Consider the following 15,472-nt stretch of genomic DNA (forward strand, 5'->3'; position numbering starts at 1 on the left):
TGATGAATTAAATTGTTAAATGAAGCTACAATAAAAATTGCACAAACCTCATCTCTTTTACTTATCTTAGAATTTCTATATGGCTGTTGACGAAGGTTTTCTACTTGAAAACACTTGATCATTAAATCTAAATTATTAACTATATAGAGCGACGCACGTAGACAAACATTTATAAGCAATTTCCTGCATTGAAAGAAAATCTCAAATCAAAATGCTATAAAAGCTTTTTATACACGTTTTCACATAAAAATCAGGTACTAAAAAACAGAGAACTTTATCATCCCCCTTGAGTTGTTTTTTAATTTCAACATTATTTTTTTTAACGTAGACACAAAGGTGTACGTTGGAAGGTTTGTTTATTCCTGGTGAAGTCATAAAAAACATTATTTGTTTCATCATTAATAAAAGGAAAAACTTCATTTTATGTTTGTAAAAAAAAAAAAACAACAGGAAAAGTAAAAAAAAAAGTATTTTTAAAATAAAATAAAAAGTAGTTAGAATGAATGAATATCTGTTGTAGTCCAGTAAAATTAGGATTTAACTTTAAAAAAATATGAACCAACCTAAACATTGATGACAACTTGGATTTATACAAAAAAAAAAATAGAATTTATCTAATAAGTTTCAAGAATACGTTTCTAGCTCTAATAAAATTCAAGAATGTCGAGTCCTGGTCCCGGAATAAGGCATTGTGTTGTCAAAAAAATCGTTAAAAAAACTTTATGACGTTAATTATCCAAATAATCACATCCAAATTTTATCCAATTTTGATAAACCAAGTATGTAATTCTACTAAATTTGGGTCATACTTTTCAAATTTGTGGTCAAAATTAACCTAGCTCTATTAGGTTTCTAGAATGTGGAGTCCAGGTCTCGGAATTTAGCACATTAGTGATAGCTATGGAAAAATTAACATCACAGCTGAAAAGAATGACCCAAAAATAGTGGGTTTCAAAAAAAACTCCAATAAAATCGGATCAAATTTGCCTTTGTTATAAAAAAAACAGAATTTTTGAACTTGATGACGTCATCAGAATTCAAAAAATTTAATTTTGCACTATCACATTCAAATTTTATCCAATTTTAATAAACCAAGTATGTAATTCTACTAAATTTGGGTCATACTTTTCAAATTTGTGGTCAAAATTAACCTAGCTCTATTAGGTTTCTAGAATGTGGAGTCCTGGTCTCGGAATTAAGTACATAAGTGATAGCTTGCGAAAAACTGACATCACAGCTGAAAAGAATGACCCAAAAATAGTGGGTTTCAAAAAAAAGTCCAATAATATCGGACCAAATTTGCCTGTGTTATAAAAAAAATCGAATTTTTGAACTTGATGACGTCATCAGAATTCAAAAAATTTAATTTTGTACTATCACATTCAAATTTTATCCAATTTTAATAAACAAAGTATGTAATTCTACTAAATTTGGGTCATACTTTTCAAATTTGTGATCAAAATTAACCTAGCTCTATTAGGTTTCTAAAATGGAGTACCCTGGTCGAACAAATAAATACATAAGTGATAGCTAGCGAAAACCTGACATCACAGCTAAAAAGAATGATCCAAAAATAGTGGGTTTCAAAAAAAATTCCAATAAAATCGGAATATATTTGATTGTGTTATCAAAAAAAATCGAACTTTTTAACTTTATGACGTCATCAGAATCCAAAAATTTAATTTTGCACTATCACACCCAAATTTAATAATATTGTTAAATTAATGAGCGCCTCTTACATGATTTCTTAATAACTTTTTGTTTTGCGCCTCAATTCTTGCTGCGCCGTTGGCGACTGCCTCTTTTATCACGCTCTAGTTACGGACCTGTTCTCAATATAAACTTTTTTATTTCGAGTATCGTGGTATTTATTTCAATAACTATGTCCCACCTCGAAGTCAACAAAAATTCATCCTTATAGACAAAAACTTAAAGTTCAAAATGACTTTTTGAGACATACAAACAAAGTTTCGTTTAGTTAAAATTTTCAAATAAAATTCTCATTTAAAAAATTTCTAATTTTACTTTGTAGCAGTACAATACGTGCACAAATAAAATTCTTAATTGATACAGACTCTGATAAATAAAAAACCACTACAATTTAAACCGTAAGGAAAAAGATCAAAGGAAAAACGCTTTTGATGTTTTTGTTTTCCATTATAATAGCTATAGAAAATATACTTTATTATAATGTAGAGGCCACAGGTATGATAGTGAGAATAGGTAAGAAATGCTTTGATAAAACTATTAGCAACTATACATAAACTTGTTTATTTATTTATTGTCTAATTGAAAACTTCGGTTAACTCCTACAGGTTCTGAATATCGTGAGTTTAAATAACATCAAATAATGATATACTTCTCAATTAATAATATTGTATAAGTGAAATTTACAAAATATAAAAAAACCCTGACAAATGCAATTTATTCCTTGTAAACCGATTTTTTGAAAATTAGGTATAAAATGTTCTCAATCGAGTTGGTTCGACCGTTTAGAGGTTACGATGCCACTGAGAAATACACAGACGCACAGAGAAACATCTTAAACTTATAACAACTCCTTCTTAAATCAATATCAAAGTGATGGTCAAGGACATCAGATGAGATGAAAAGAATACTTAAAGAGCTATCATTTTTTACAACAGACAAATTTTTGGAAATATTTTAATTGAAATTGAAATATTTGAGTTGACTTTGTTCTTTTGAATTATTGTTTTGAATTAATTTTATTTTACCATTTCATTTTGCGAAATGAATGGAGCCAGGTTTATTTGACCATTCATTTCCGTAGTAATTATTTATATGTTAAAATTATGTCATGCCTTTTCCAAACTGAATCGATTTTGTTAAATTACCCTTCAAATGAAACCAAGAAAATTAAAATCGGACCATCCATTTATGCGCTACGATGCCACAGACAGACAAACACACAGACACAAATACATAGCGGTCAAACTTATAACACCACTTTTTTTAGTTCGGGGGATAAAAATATGAAAATTTACTTGGCCACCTACAAACGAACCTTGGACTTCTTCTTTTCACGACAAACAACCTCATGTTTTACGTAATTTTTGCACTCTTCAAACCATTTATATGTACTATTTATACGCCTATAAAAGTGTTGATCAATATTGTGCTACCTGCGTAGCTCCTGAAGAACTGCAAAATTTTCAGACTTTTTTCAGTTTAATTCAAAAACTGAGAGCTTTTCATATTCGTTGCTACTATCATTTTAAAATTACATTAAATTGAAGGCAGCGTAGCTTCGTATGCCTCATCATGTCGAGCTACTTCATATTTAGGTACCTACGAAGTGAAAAATTATGTTTTTGAATACATGTGTTACGTCACTTTTATGATCAACATAATATTTTAGACATGATTGAATTGCATAACGATGCAACTTAAAATTCTTTGTGCATCCGTCCAACTTTGACAAAACTTTAAAATTAACTTAAATTAAAAAAATTTTATTAATGAAAAATGTTTATAGTACAAAGAGAGGTTTGTTTAAGATTGAATAAAAAGTTTTTATTGTGTAAACACATTCAAATAACGAGATAATCTAAGCAATGACAAACCTCGGGCAACAAATCTACACATCAATTTTCTTAAGTATCCTCTGCTTCAACTTCAATGTACGCTATGTGATAACGATTCAGATACAGGTTTTCAAAATACACGGTAATCTCCCTAATTATGGTTTTGGACGGAAAAACAAAGACAAACACAATCTCTCTCTTTTCCAAGGTATACTAAGTTTAGTCCGAAGTTTGTAAAGCTTAAAAATATTGATGCTATAAACAAAATTTTAGTATAGGTGTTCATAAATTCACCTTATTAGTCCATTTCCGGTTGTCTGTCAGTCTGTAGTCCATCGTCTGTCATCACGGTTGTCTGTCATCACGATTACTCAAAAACAAAAAGAGATATCAAGCTGAAATTTTTATAGCGTGCTGACTTAATGAGCAACATAGGTAAATTGGGTCTTGGACCAAGTTATAAAAATTAAAATAAAAGTTGTTCGGTAAATCACGTTGAAACTTCAACAAAGCTTCGTTCTAAGTGCTTACAAGACGAACTGAGCCTATGTTGCATACTTACACAAAAAATTTCCGGTAAACAAAAACAATCATAAAAGTGTATTTTTGTATAATTTTAATTAATTATATCTCTTAAACGATCATTATATATGGACTATATCAAGATATACAAATTATAGTCCCAGGTTTGTAACGCTTAGAAATATTAATGCTAGTTTGGTATTCATAAAATCACCTATTACAGCATTTCCGTTTGTCCACCAACCTATACGTCGAGACGATATTTCAAAAATGAAAATCAAGCTATAATTTTTATCGCGTGCTCAGAACGTAAAAAATGAGTTTGAGTTCATAAATGAGTAATATAGGTCAATTGGGTCTTGTAAACAACAGTTTAAGTTTAAAAAATGTTTCTTATAAAAAAACTTTTGTTTGAAATTTTTTTTTGTTGACATCACATTTTACCTGTGATGACGCAAATTAGGACAAAACTTTGATGTCAATTTAACCAAAACTATACAAAAATAGTTCAAAATTTGCATGTGGTAATGCTGACCATATTTGTTACTCCAAGCAATGAAATTCAACACATTCTATACGGAGAAACCACTTAGTAATAGATTTTACCGGGTTTTCTTCTTAAAAGACATACGGTGACTTATTTCTTTTAGTTTTTTTCCATTCAAAGCATCTACATAGAATACGTTAAGATTACGTTACGTTACGTTACGTAACGCTTACTCTATACACAATATAACCTAGACATTTATAAAATGTTTATTTAAGCAAGCTTGATGGTATAAGGACTACAAGGGTAGTACAAGGGATGTCGGGTAGTACGTACGGTTTAAAATGGATCATATCCGATGGTAATGTAAGCGATGAATATGTATATGACACACATTTACATACATAGTATTACGTATATAATTTATTATTTACTATACGTACGTTACACTACACGACTACGACTATTCGTTGTGTGCGTAGTCATGGTAGGGACAATAAAATCGATGCCAGCGCTTCCAGTGAAAAATTTTGGCGTTAAAGGGGGCTGTTATGACTAATTTGCAGTTCTTTACATGTTATTGTTATAGAAATGTCAAATTAAAATTATTGTAAAACACGAATTAATTAAACTTAATGCATTAAAAATTGTGAAAATAAGAAATCAAATTGCACAAATATTATTTTTTAAATGTAAATTATCATAATTATTTATTTAAATTTGTGAGACAATAATAATAAATTTTAAATGTAAGTCTTAAATGCAATCCATACAATTATATATGCATCCATACAATTCTATAATTAAAGTAGTGTATCGTTACCATGGAAACGAAACTCACGCACGGAGCGAATACGACTATACGACTATATCTAATGTTAAGTTTTCCCGACCTAATTTTATTATTTAGTATTGTGCTGTATATTACAACACCAGTTTATTTTGTGTAATGTACATGAATTGGTAATATCATGGTAATACAAAAAAAAAGAGAAAGCATGGTGTTTGTGTGGGTGTGTCACTGTTATGGTTCACACCACTGCAAAATAAAAATTTCAAAAGAGCATCTTTCTAATCTATAAAATTAGGTATTGAAAAAGTACTTCAAAATGTTGATTTTGATAATAAAAAGTCACCAAAAATTTATTTCGGAAAAATAAACACACTTTCTTGCCAAAAACTATTAAATTTTAAACCATTTTTAAACTGTCAAAAACGCGTACATCCAATTTGATGACGTAATATGGGTATCATTATACGAAATAACACAAATAAGTTTGACAGATATATTCATAGACATCTGATTATAATAAATATAATTACTTATTATTTATGTATATATTATACCCAGCTGTCTACACTGAACTAACTGATGGTCTATGACTCATACCGCTATGACATTACAGCAAGGCTTGTCAGCGTTTTAGGTCACGTGATATACAGTTTAAAAGTTACGATTCTTAATTTTAATATTTTAAAAGAAAAATGTGCTTTTATGACTCGAAATTAGAATATTTAAGTATATTTTTACATAAATTTTAACTTTTTTCCAATTTCATGATTTATTTTTGACTAACGATAATACCCTATTGTCCATTTTCAAAACTCCCGGAAAACTTTCCAAGTAATCCCATTTTTTTTTTTATCCAAATGACTAGAATAATATATATATATATATATATATATATATATATATATATATATGTATTGAAAATCAATGAACTGTTTTAGTATAAAGGTCACATATTTTCAATTCCAAGGACAGTGTAATTTTTTTAACTTAACATTAATAACGTTTTCTTGTTAATGTTAGCTTGTAATAGAAACATTCAATATTGACGTTTTGTATAATATAATATTGATGAGTTTCTTGATTCTACATTTTTATACCATGCATATATGTAATATGCATGGTATACTAAGTTTAGTCCCAAGTTTGTAACGCTTAAAAATATTGATGCCACGCACAAAATTTTGCTATAGGTGTCCATAGAATCACCTAATTAGTCCATTTCCGGTTGTCCGTCCGTCCGTCCGTTCATCCATCCGTCCGTCCGTCCGTCCGCCCGTCTGTGGACACGATAACTCAAAAACGAAAGAAGATATCGAGCTGAAATTTTTACAGCGTACTCAGGACGTAAAAAGTGAGGTCAAGTTCGTAAATGAGCATCATAGGTCAATCGGGTCTTGGGTCCGTAGGACCCATCTTGTAAGCCGTTAGAGATAGAACAAAAGTTTAAATGTAAAAAATGTTCCTTATTAAAAATTAAACAACTTTTGTTTGAAACATTTTTTCTTAAACATCACTGTTTACCCGTGAGGGCGCCAATTAGGCGGAAATTTTATAATATGTACTATACTTGATTATCAGTTATGTATGTGTCACAGGTTTGTATGTGTAATGTGATAAAGAAATCAACACTGACTATGCATGGTATTTCAACAATTAACTCAGTCAATTGTTTGTTTTCACTTGTTTTATTTATCCATTGTATTGTGTATGTTTTATTGTAATTATCACCTATATATAAGGCTATAAAAATAGTAAGGTGGAGCTTTTCTAAGCTCAAAAAGTTATATAAAAGTGCGATAGTGCTAAATGTTTGGTTGTTAGACATTCAAAACTGTTTCATAAAATAGCGAAATGATATGAAAGTACTCTTTGACAATATGCAAACTAGAAAATCGAAAAAATGGTAGCTGTGTATTGAAGGGGGATATTTTATAACGATATAAAATTTCTAATATATCTACTAAAAACTAGAACATAGTCTGTAGAAATATAATCTTATACTTTGAGAATATGTTCATTAATATTATTTAATTAATAAGTTAAATAATAATCAATTGATTAATTACATTCTCAATTGAAATATAAAATAATAAATATAATGATTATTATGATAATAAATTGTATTTTGTATAAACTATATTATTTTCTTTATACCGAATTTTCATTTAACTTTATTAATATATGAAAAATGATTCATCTAGTTATTATAATTTCCAATTAAACTGAAGTTATATTTTCTACATAAAATACATATACAATACTTTGTTCTACATGTATTAATATACCATGTGTGTTTGTACCATCTAGGCATATACATATCTGTAGTATGACAGAATACATCTGTTTAGTAATGCATCTAAGCGAGAGGTATTACATACATGTATGGAACGGAAGACGCTTGGAGATTGGGAGTTTTTTAGTTACAGATAACTAGTAAGTATGCAACAAAACTCCCACTCTCTGCATGCATACAACAGAAGATCTGTCGTATCGTATCTGTAGTCTAACAACACATGTATATAATACCTCTCGCTTAGATGCATTACTAAACGGATGTATTCTGTCATACTACAGATAAGTATATGCCTAGATGGTACAAACACACATGGTATAGGGTGTACTTACGAGAGCAGTACAATGGTCCATGGTTAAATTAATCCTAATAATCTTTAGATTTATATTCTATAAAACTATCGTTTCAAGCAGAGTTCTCCAAACCAAAAGAGGTTCTTGTCTCGTTGACCACTTTCCATGTTTTTCGGTTTTATAATAGACCCCTTGATTAACTAATATTACATTTTTGAAAATTCACTTGTTCATTTAGGTTTAAACTTTTGTTTTTTGTAAAACAAAATAAAACAAGCGAAAACAAACAGTTGACTTAGTTAATTGTTGAAACACCATGTATAAACAGACTTGATTGCGGAATCATGACTGATATTCCCGTATAATACATTATTAGCGCCCTCACAGGTGTTGTACTAATAGGAAAACGTTAAAACTTGCGAGATTACACAGCGAAAACTTGCGAATTATACAAAGAGCAGTATCTCCTTACTTCAAAACCGTAGCCAAGTAAGAGTTGTAATTTGCCATATTTTTTATTTTTCAAAAATCAATCATTTTCCCGCTATATCAAGAAAAGGATTTTCAACAACGAATAAAGTATGTTAAGAGTGAATTAAAAAAACAAAAAAAAATTATAGAAAATAGTAAAAATTCGAATCATAAACCTGTTGTAGTTTAGTGAACGCCTCTCATTTGTCACTCAATGAGGATCCCACGATCCACGAGGATCCATACTACTTTTCTTTTAATACAGGAAATGTTTTAGATAAACTTTTGTTGATAGGATAATATATACGAATAAGACAGCTCAGTAACGTACTTGCATCAGTTTATGTGGTCGTGAACAATAGTTTTCCATGCAATAGGCGAAAAGATCAACCTATATATACACCTAGATACTCTTCTGAGAGCTTTACCTTCAATTACTATTCGTGCAATAATGTGTTGCTATATGTTTGAAGCATTAACTATGCAGTTTTGGAGGAAAATATCTACGGCACTTTCGACTAAATATTTTCCAAAGAATACGCTCTGAAGCTATGTAAATCGAATCACGGACACCCTGTAATAACTCTATACATAATATTTATGTATTCGCTCCGTGCGTGAGTTTCGTTTCCATGGTAACGATACACTACTTTAATTATAGAATTGTATGAATGCATATATAATTGTATGGATTGCATTTATGACTTACATTGAAAATTTAATATTATTGTCTCACAAAATTAAATAAATAATAATGATACTTTACATTTGAAAAATAATATTTGTGCAATTTGATTTCTTATTTTCACAATTTTTAATGCATTAAGTTTAATTAATTCGTGTTTTACAATATTTTTAATTTGACATTTTTATAACATTAACATTTAAAGAACTGCAAATCAGTAATAACAGCCCCCTTTAACGCCAAAATTTTTCACTGGAAGCGCTGGCATCGATTTTATTGTCCCTACCATGAATACGCACACAACGAATAGAGTACAGTATTATTTTAGATATAAAATGTTGTATATGTGACTCTTGAGTTTAAATAAATGTAATATAATATGTTATTTTGGTTGGTTTATGCTGTTATTGTTAGTGTTGTTGTTTTTAGATAAACATTAATAAAATCTGTCATAACCAATTTTCAGAATAAAATATCTAAAAATAAATAGGTTAATAATAATAATGTAACGTATAAAATTATATTATTTTATATATTTTAAGACATATTTTACAGAAAGTTCAATTTATAAATATGCAGTTATAATGTAATTAGGCCGCTGCTTCTAACCGTCTGTCTGTCTGAGAGACTAGTTTTTTATGATAATCCACGTTTACTTCAAAAACGTGTGTACTACAGAAAATTTGATTGGCCACTTCATAACGCGAAGCGTCTCAAACGTAAAGAACTTCTTTCTAACCCCCGAACTAAGAAAACGAGTGTTATAAGTTTGACCTCTATGTGTGTGTGTGTCTGTCTGTGGTATAGTAGCAATTTTGATTATTTTGGATTTGTTTGAAAGAAAATTTAATGGAGAGTGTTCTTAGCTATGTGTGTTTCAAGTGCTAGTTTAGGGTTCCGTATCCGAAAAACTTATCGAGAGTTTTTTAAATTTTGTTAATTTTACTTGTTTTTAACAGACTTTTACAAACGGGTACTGTGTTAAATTTATAGATTTCCGCTGTTAAAGTTTGTGTTTTTAACAAATAAGAGTCAATCTTTTAGCTCTGTTGGTTAAGGCGTAACCAATTCCGTCCGCGGTATGTTTAGGGTATGGTTTTGGGGTTAATAGTTGTGACGGGCTGGTGTAGCGCATGGAATATGCATGAAGGAGGTGCACTGTGCCTCTGAAATTGTGGAGCTAATAAATGAAATTATCAGCGGAAAGATGGTAAAACACATATATGGTATCACAATGGGCTCTATGGCCTAAGTGAGTTCTTCGTGGACAGCCAATATAACCTAACCTATCCTAACCTAACCTAACCTAACCTAACCTAACCTAACATATAAATCCTATAATATTAAAAATATTTTCTTATAATGAAAATTATAACAAGCAGCACTTGTTTTTCCATAAAATACATTTAAGGTTATGCAATGAATGGCATTTATTTTTTAAGTGATTTTCTCTTCATCTTTAGACATCAATTTTTCAAAAACTATAATATGCATTCAAACAGAATCCATCCTCAAAATTAGAAAGATAAGTCTCAAATATTTCCATACACTCTTTTTTTTTTTTTGGGAACGTTCTTAATTGAAGTATTTGTAATATTCATTATTTTACAACGGGTGCCTCAGGCACCCTCTTACATCTAGTACTAAATATTGCAGTATTCTCATAAAAACTGTAACTTTTTGTTCCTATACCGTTGCTATGGTAAATGTGACGAAATATAACACATGAATTGTGTGTTGACAACGGGTGACAAACGAAAGGCACCCACACTTTTGACAAGAAAAAAAAAAAAACGAAACAAGAATTAAAGTATACTTTTAGTATAATGTAGTAGTAGTTGAACGTTTTATGTATAAAAATATATGAAGTAGAAATGATCTCATTTTATAAGATAAATCATTTTTATATTTTATAGGAACGATGATGATAACGCTTATAATGATGATCATGATAATAAGATGTATACCATGTGTGTTTGTACCATCTAGGCATATACATATCTGTAGTATGACAGAATACATCCGTTTAGTAATGCATCTAAGCGAGAGGTATTATATACATGTATTGAACATTAGTTGGAAGACGATTGGAGAATGGGAGTTTTTTAGTTACAGATAACTAGTAAGTATGCAACAATACTCCCACTCTCTGCATGCATACAACAGAAGACCTGTCGTATCGTATCTGTAGTCTTACAACACATGTATATAATACCTCTCGCTTAGATGCATTACTAAATGGATGTATTCTGTCATACTACAGATATGTATATGCCTAGATGGTACAAACACACATGGTATATTATTATCCATATAAGATTTATCAAATAAATCATAAAAGAGCTGAAATAGTAAGAGTTACGAGCTTCTTGTGTTGTCCTTCTATCAATATGAATTATACGGTGATTCATTTTATTCGAAAATCTTTTTATTGAATTTTTGAACCAAAAAATTGGCAGTACATAGTCGGTGTGTGACCCCTGTAGACCACACGACAAACTTCCCAGAAGGGGAAAAAACATTTAAAAAAAAAGGATCTTGTTAGCCTTCATACATTATTTTTCGAACATGTACTGCAGCTTATGCTGGAACAACCATTATCTACATAGATAAATGTGTTTTATCCACTTTTCAGATTCTGTTTATTGCAGTTTTTATTACCATTAAAAAACGGCTCAACTAATTCTGCTGAAAACTCTTTCAGTTCTTAAATACGCGATTTCACGTCGAATAAGCCCACTCACGTGTTAATGCCATAACTGGTTCGCGAGATAATCGAGGCGAAAAAATCATACAAACATACATGCGACAACACACACAGACATCACATTGAAAATGTTTGATTCGGATATTGCGACCTTGAAACAGCGAAAATATGTAAAACTGGAGATTTTCAAAATCGACCCCATTACATTAACTTCCTCTGGAAAGTTAAAAACGTTATATTTTTATATTTCACAGTCCCCCAAAAACTATTAGAAATGGCATTAACGTGATAAAAAAAAATCAAATTTGGATGACTAGTGTTATTTTTTCTTAATGTGAGATAATTAAAAAATTATTGTCGCAATTAAAATACCTCATACTTTTTGAAATATTCTTTTACTTTGAAGCTTCAATAAATTTGATTCTCATTCCAAGGATGCCGTCAACCTGATTTTGTTTAATTTCAAATTTCACAAACTAATTTATACACAGTTTTGATATTGAAACAGACACAGGGTATTTAAACAATTACCTCTGGTGTTTTATCATCACTTGTTGTTATTTTTATTAGGTGAATGAGTCATATTGTTTTTAAAATTATATATACATGCATACCTACATGTAAAATCGATTATATATAATATTTTATACATGTGACGTCATCCTACTATATATATATATATATATATATATATATATATATATATATATATATATATAACGGTCTATATACACATTAAGCTGACATCTGTGGGTCGACATAGTTCGAAAAGATCGAATATAGACCAACCAATATCACCACATGATGTGTTTTATAATATACATTATACATTATACATACCATTATCTTTTATGAAAATATGCGGTTTATTATTGGTTAAAGATTTTAAATATAGATTAGAGCGTACTCTCCGTAATCAAAAACAAGTTTATGGATAAACATAACACATTAAAAATCTTTTTTTTTTTTAATATTAAGAAGCCGAATGTACCGTGCCGACACTGTGATAAATCTTTGTATAGTTTTTTATGAAACCAAATTTTTACATTTTTTGCGTACTTTATATAAGTCTCCCGACTAGAAATTTTTTCGTGATCCTTACCAGGGCCGGACCGGGCATACCCGATCTGGACCAGATAAGGTGTGTAACGCAGATGATGTACCTGGACCCGATCAGGAAAACCTTGTCGGGACCCGATCAGGAAAACCTTATCGGGACCAGATCAGGCAAACCTTATCGGGACCAGATCAGGCAAACTTTATCAAGACCAGATCAGGAAAACCTTATCGGGGCCCGATCAGGAAAACCTTATCTGGACCAGATAAGGTGTGTAACGCAGATGATGTACCTGGACCCGATCAGGAAATCCTTGTCGGGACCCAATCAGGAGAACTTTATCGGGACCAGATTCGGAATTCCTAATCGGGTCCAAATCAATCGTCTGCGTTACATACCGTAGCTAATCCAAATCCGGTATACCCGGTCCGGTCCCTTTAAGAAACACGAATCTTTATTCTTATAAAAATTATTACACTATTATTATTATTGTAATTAAAAATATTATTTATTATATATTAAAAATTGTTTACACAGCAAAAAAAAATAATTTTTAAAAAAGTGAACAAAAAAAAGATATTTTTTTATTTTCTTGTTTTTTTATCCTGGCTACTCTGTGGCCATCCCAATCTTAAGCATTATTTAGCACTGACGATAATGCTTGATGCAATTTGGTGTCAGGAATAATATCTTGATTTTTTTGGGATTTTTGTCTTACAGCAGCTAAAATAAAAAATTTTAATTAATTATGTACGTAATTAAATAAGTAATAAAAAAATAATAATTATAATTATGTATAAAATAATAACATATGATTAAGAAATAATTAATTAGTTATCAACGAGAGTAATCCTGCAAAATAACTTACATCCTTTTTATACAAGTGAAAAAATTTGTATCTTTGAAAATTTTTTTGTTTTGAGTTGCTTTTACCGCCACAAACGACAGTGCTACGTCTCTTGATATATATGCTCGAATAATATTACCCATGTTACGAGTAATGGTATTTTTTCCATCAAGACAATAGTATAAACGTTTATTCTGGAAAAGAAAATTTATTTTAATGCTAATTATTTATTTTAGTTATCTGTTTTATCTTATTTTAATAGATCTTTCTTATATTTATAAAATCAATATCTCCTCAAAACTTCTCTCATTAGCGATTTTGGCTGGGCATCGATATATCAGTTGCGACATTGGCTATTCCTCCTCCAGATTATTTCCCCCAACTTAAATATTTCTGATTTTAAATAATACTGAAAATACTGAATAATTTTGAAAAAAAATTCATCAAAATCGGAGCTGTTATTGAGGACTCCTGACTAAAAACATATTTTGATGCGACTATAAGATGAATTTAAAACGAAAGATTTGATTATTACGCCAGTAAAATCTTACCAAAAAAACAGCTAAAATCACATAACTTGATATAAAGCTACATTTTTTATATGTAGGTAATTCCGACCCCTTGGGAGAGTGTAAAACCACATTTAGCAATCAAAAAAGAGGAATTGTGCTACCGGCGTAATAAAATTTTCGAGTTTTTTCAGTTCAATTCAAAAACAATGAGCTTCGGCATTAGTTGCTAATATCATTTGGAAAATAAACTAAATTTGGAACAATTTAAGCCGACCCACAGTTCCGTATGTCTAATACTTTTTGGGATATGATGCTTGAAAAATTTAAAAAGATAAAATCAAACACACAAAAGATTATAGTGAATTAATAACTTAATATTTTATACTAACCTTGTATGATTTACGTAATTAAACTTAAAAACGAAGCTTTAAACACAACACAAATTTATAAATAACCTAATTGTTTCATTTACTCAGTTTTTTTATCAAACTTATAAATTTCACTTATAATTTTAATAAAAATTATGTTGTTAACTTGTTAATGCACATTTGTTAACTAGTTGACTTATATAGTTATATTTGTTAATTATTAGTCGGGTTTAATTAATTAAAGACCGCATGGATTTCATGATTTTTATTCAATGTCAATATATCCTATAACCTAACCTCATTCTACATTCTTATGCCTGGCAGCCTGGCCTACACGTGTACATATCATATATTCATGCCTGAGATACACTCTTGCCTGACACTTGTCACTTGTATATAAGTATATACATTTAAAGTAAACATACGATGAATACTTGCAAATAAACAGGTTTGTGTTTGTCTACATAAATGTTCTAAACAAAAATAATATATTCACATGAAGTGACCACATGTTTGGCTATCCTTTCCAAAATATAATCTATCCAAAAAGGACAAGATTCAATTTTGCTTATATTACAAATTGATAATATTTATACTTCTTCAGGTGAAAATAATATTACAATTACTGGGCAAACACTAAAAAAGAGAAAACCAATTTACAACTATCCATGTTCATCAGAATCATTAAATATGTGGAAAGTGACTAGAAGAGATTCCAATATTATCACTTGTTCATTAACTAACATTGAGAAAAAAATGGTTTGTATTGACTTAAGTACAAATCAAAAAGAAAAATTGTATGTAATTCCTTTACTTCATACATGAAACACTCGCATAAAAAATATTGTATTATCTTGACTATGACATTTAATATCATAGCATTCTTTGTTAT

The 15,472-nt window shown here is 29.7% G+C and overlaps 1 protein-coding gene and 1 long non-coding RNA gene across 8 annotated transcripts in view; both read right to left on the minus strand.

The window, feature by feature from the left end:
- LOC123294017 (disks large 1 tumor suppressor protein) overlaps window positions 1–15,472 on the minus strand; it is a 1,177,915-nt gene that overhangs the window by 339,642 nt on the left and 822,801 nt on the right. The gene's annotated exons all lie outside the window — the stretch shown is intronic.
- LOC123294033 lies at window positions 13,495–14,625 on the minus strand. The gene is made up of 3 exons (XR_006535069.1): window positions 14,602–14,625; window positions 13,722–13,894; window positions 13,495–13,576 (listed from the first exon to the last, which is right to left on the minus strand). It is a non-coding gene; the product is annotated as an uncharacterized LOC123294033 (long non-coding RNA).

This window comes from Chrysoperla carnea, chromosome 2 (assembly GCF_905475395.1).
Source record: "Chrysoperla carnea chromosome 2, inChrCarn1.1, whole genome shotgun sequence".
Classification (NCBI taxonomy): Eukaryota; Metazoa; Arthropoda; class Insecta; order Neuroptera; family Chrysopidae; genus Chrysoperla; species Chrysoperla carnea.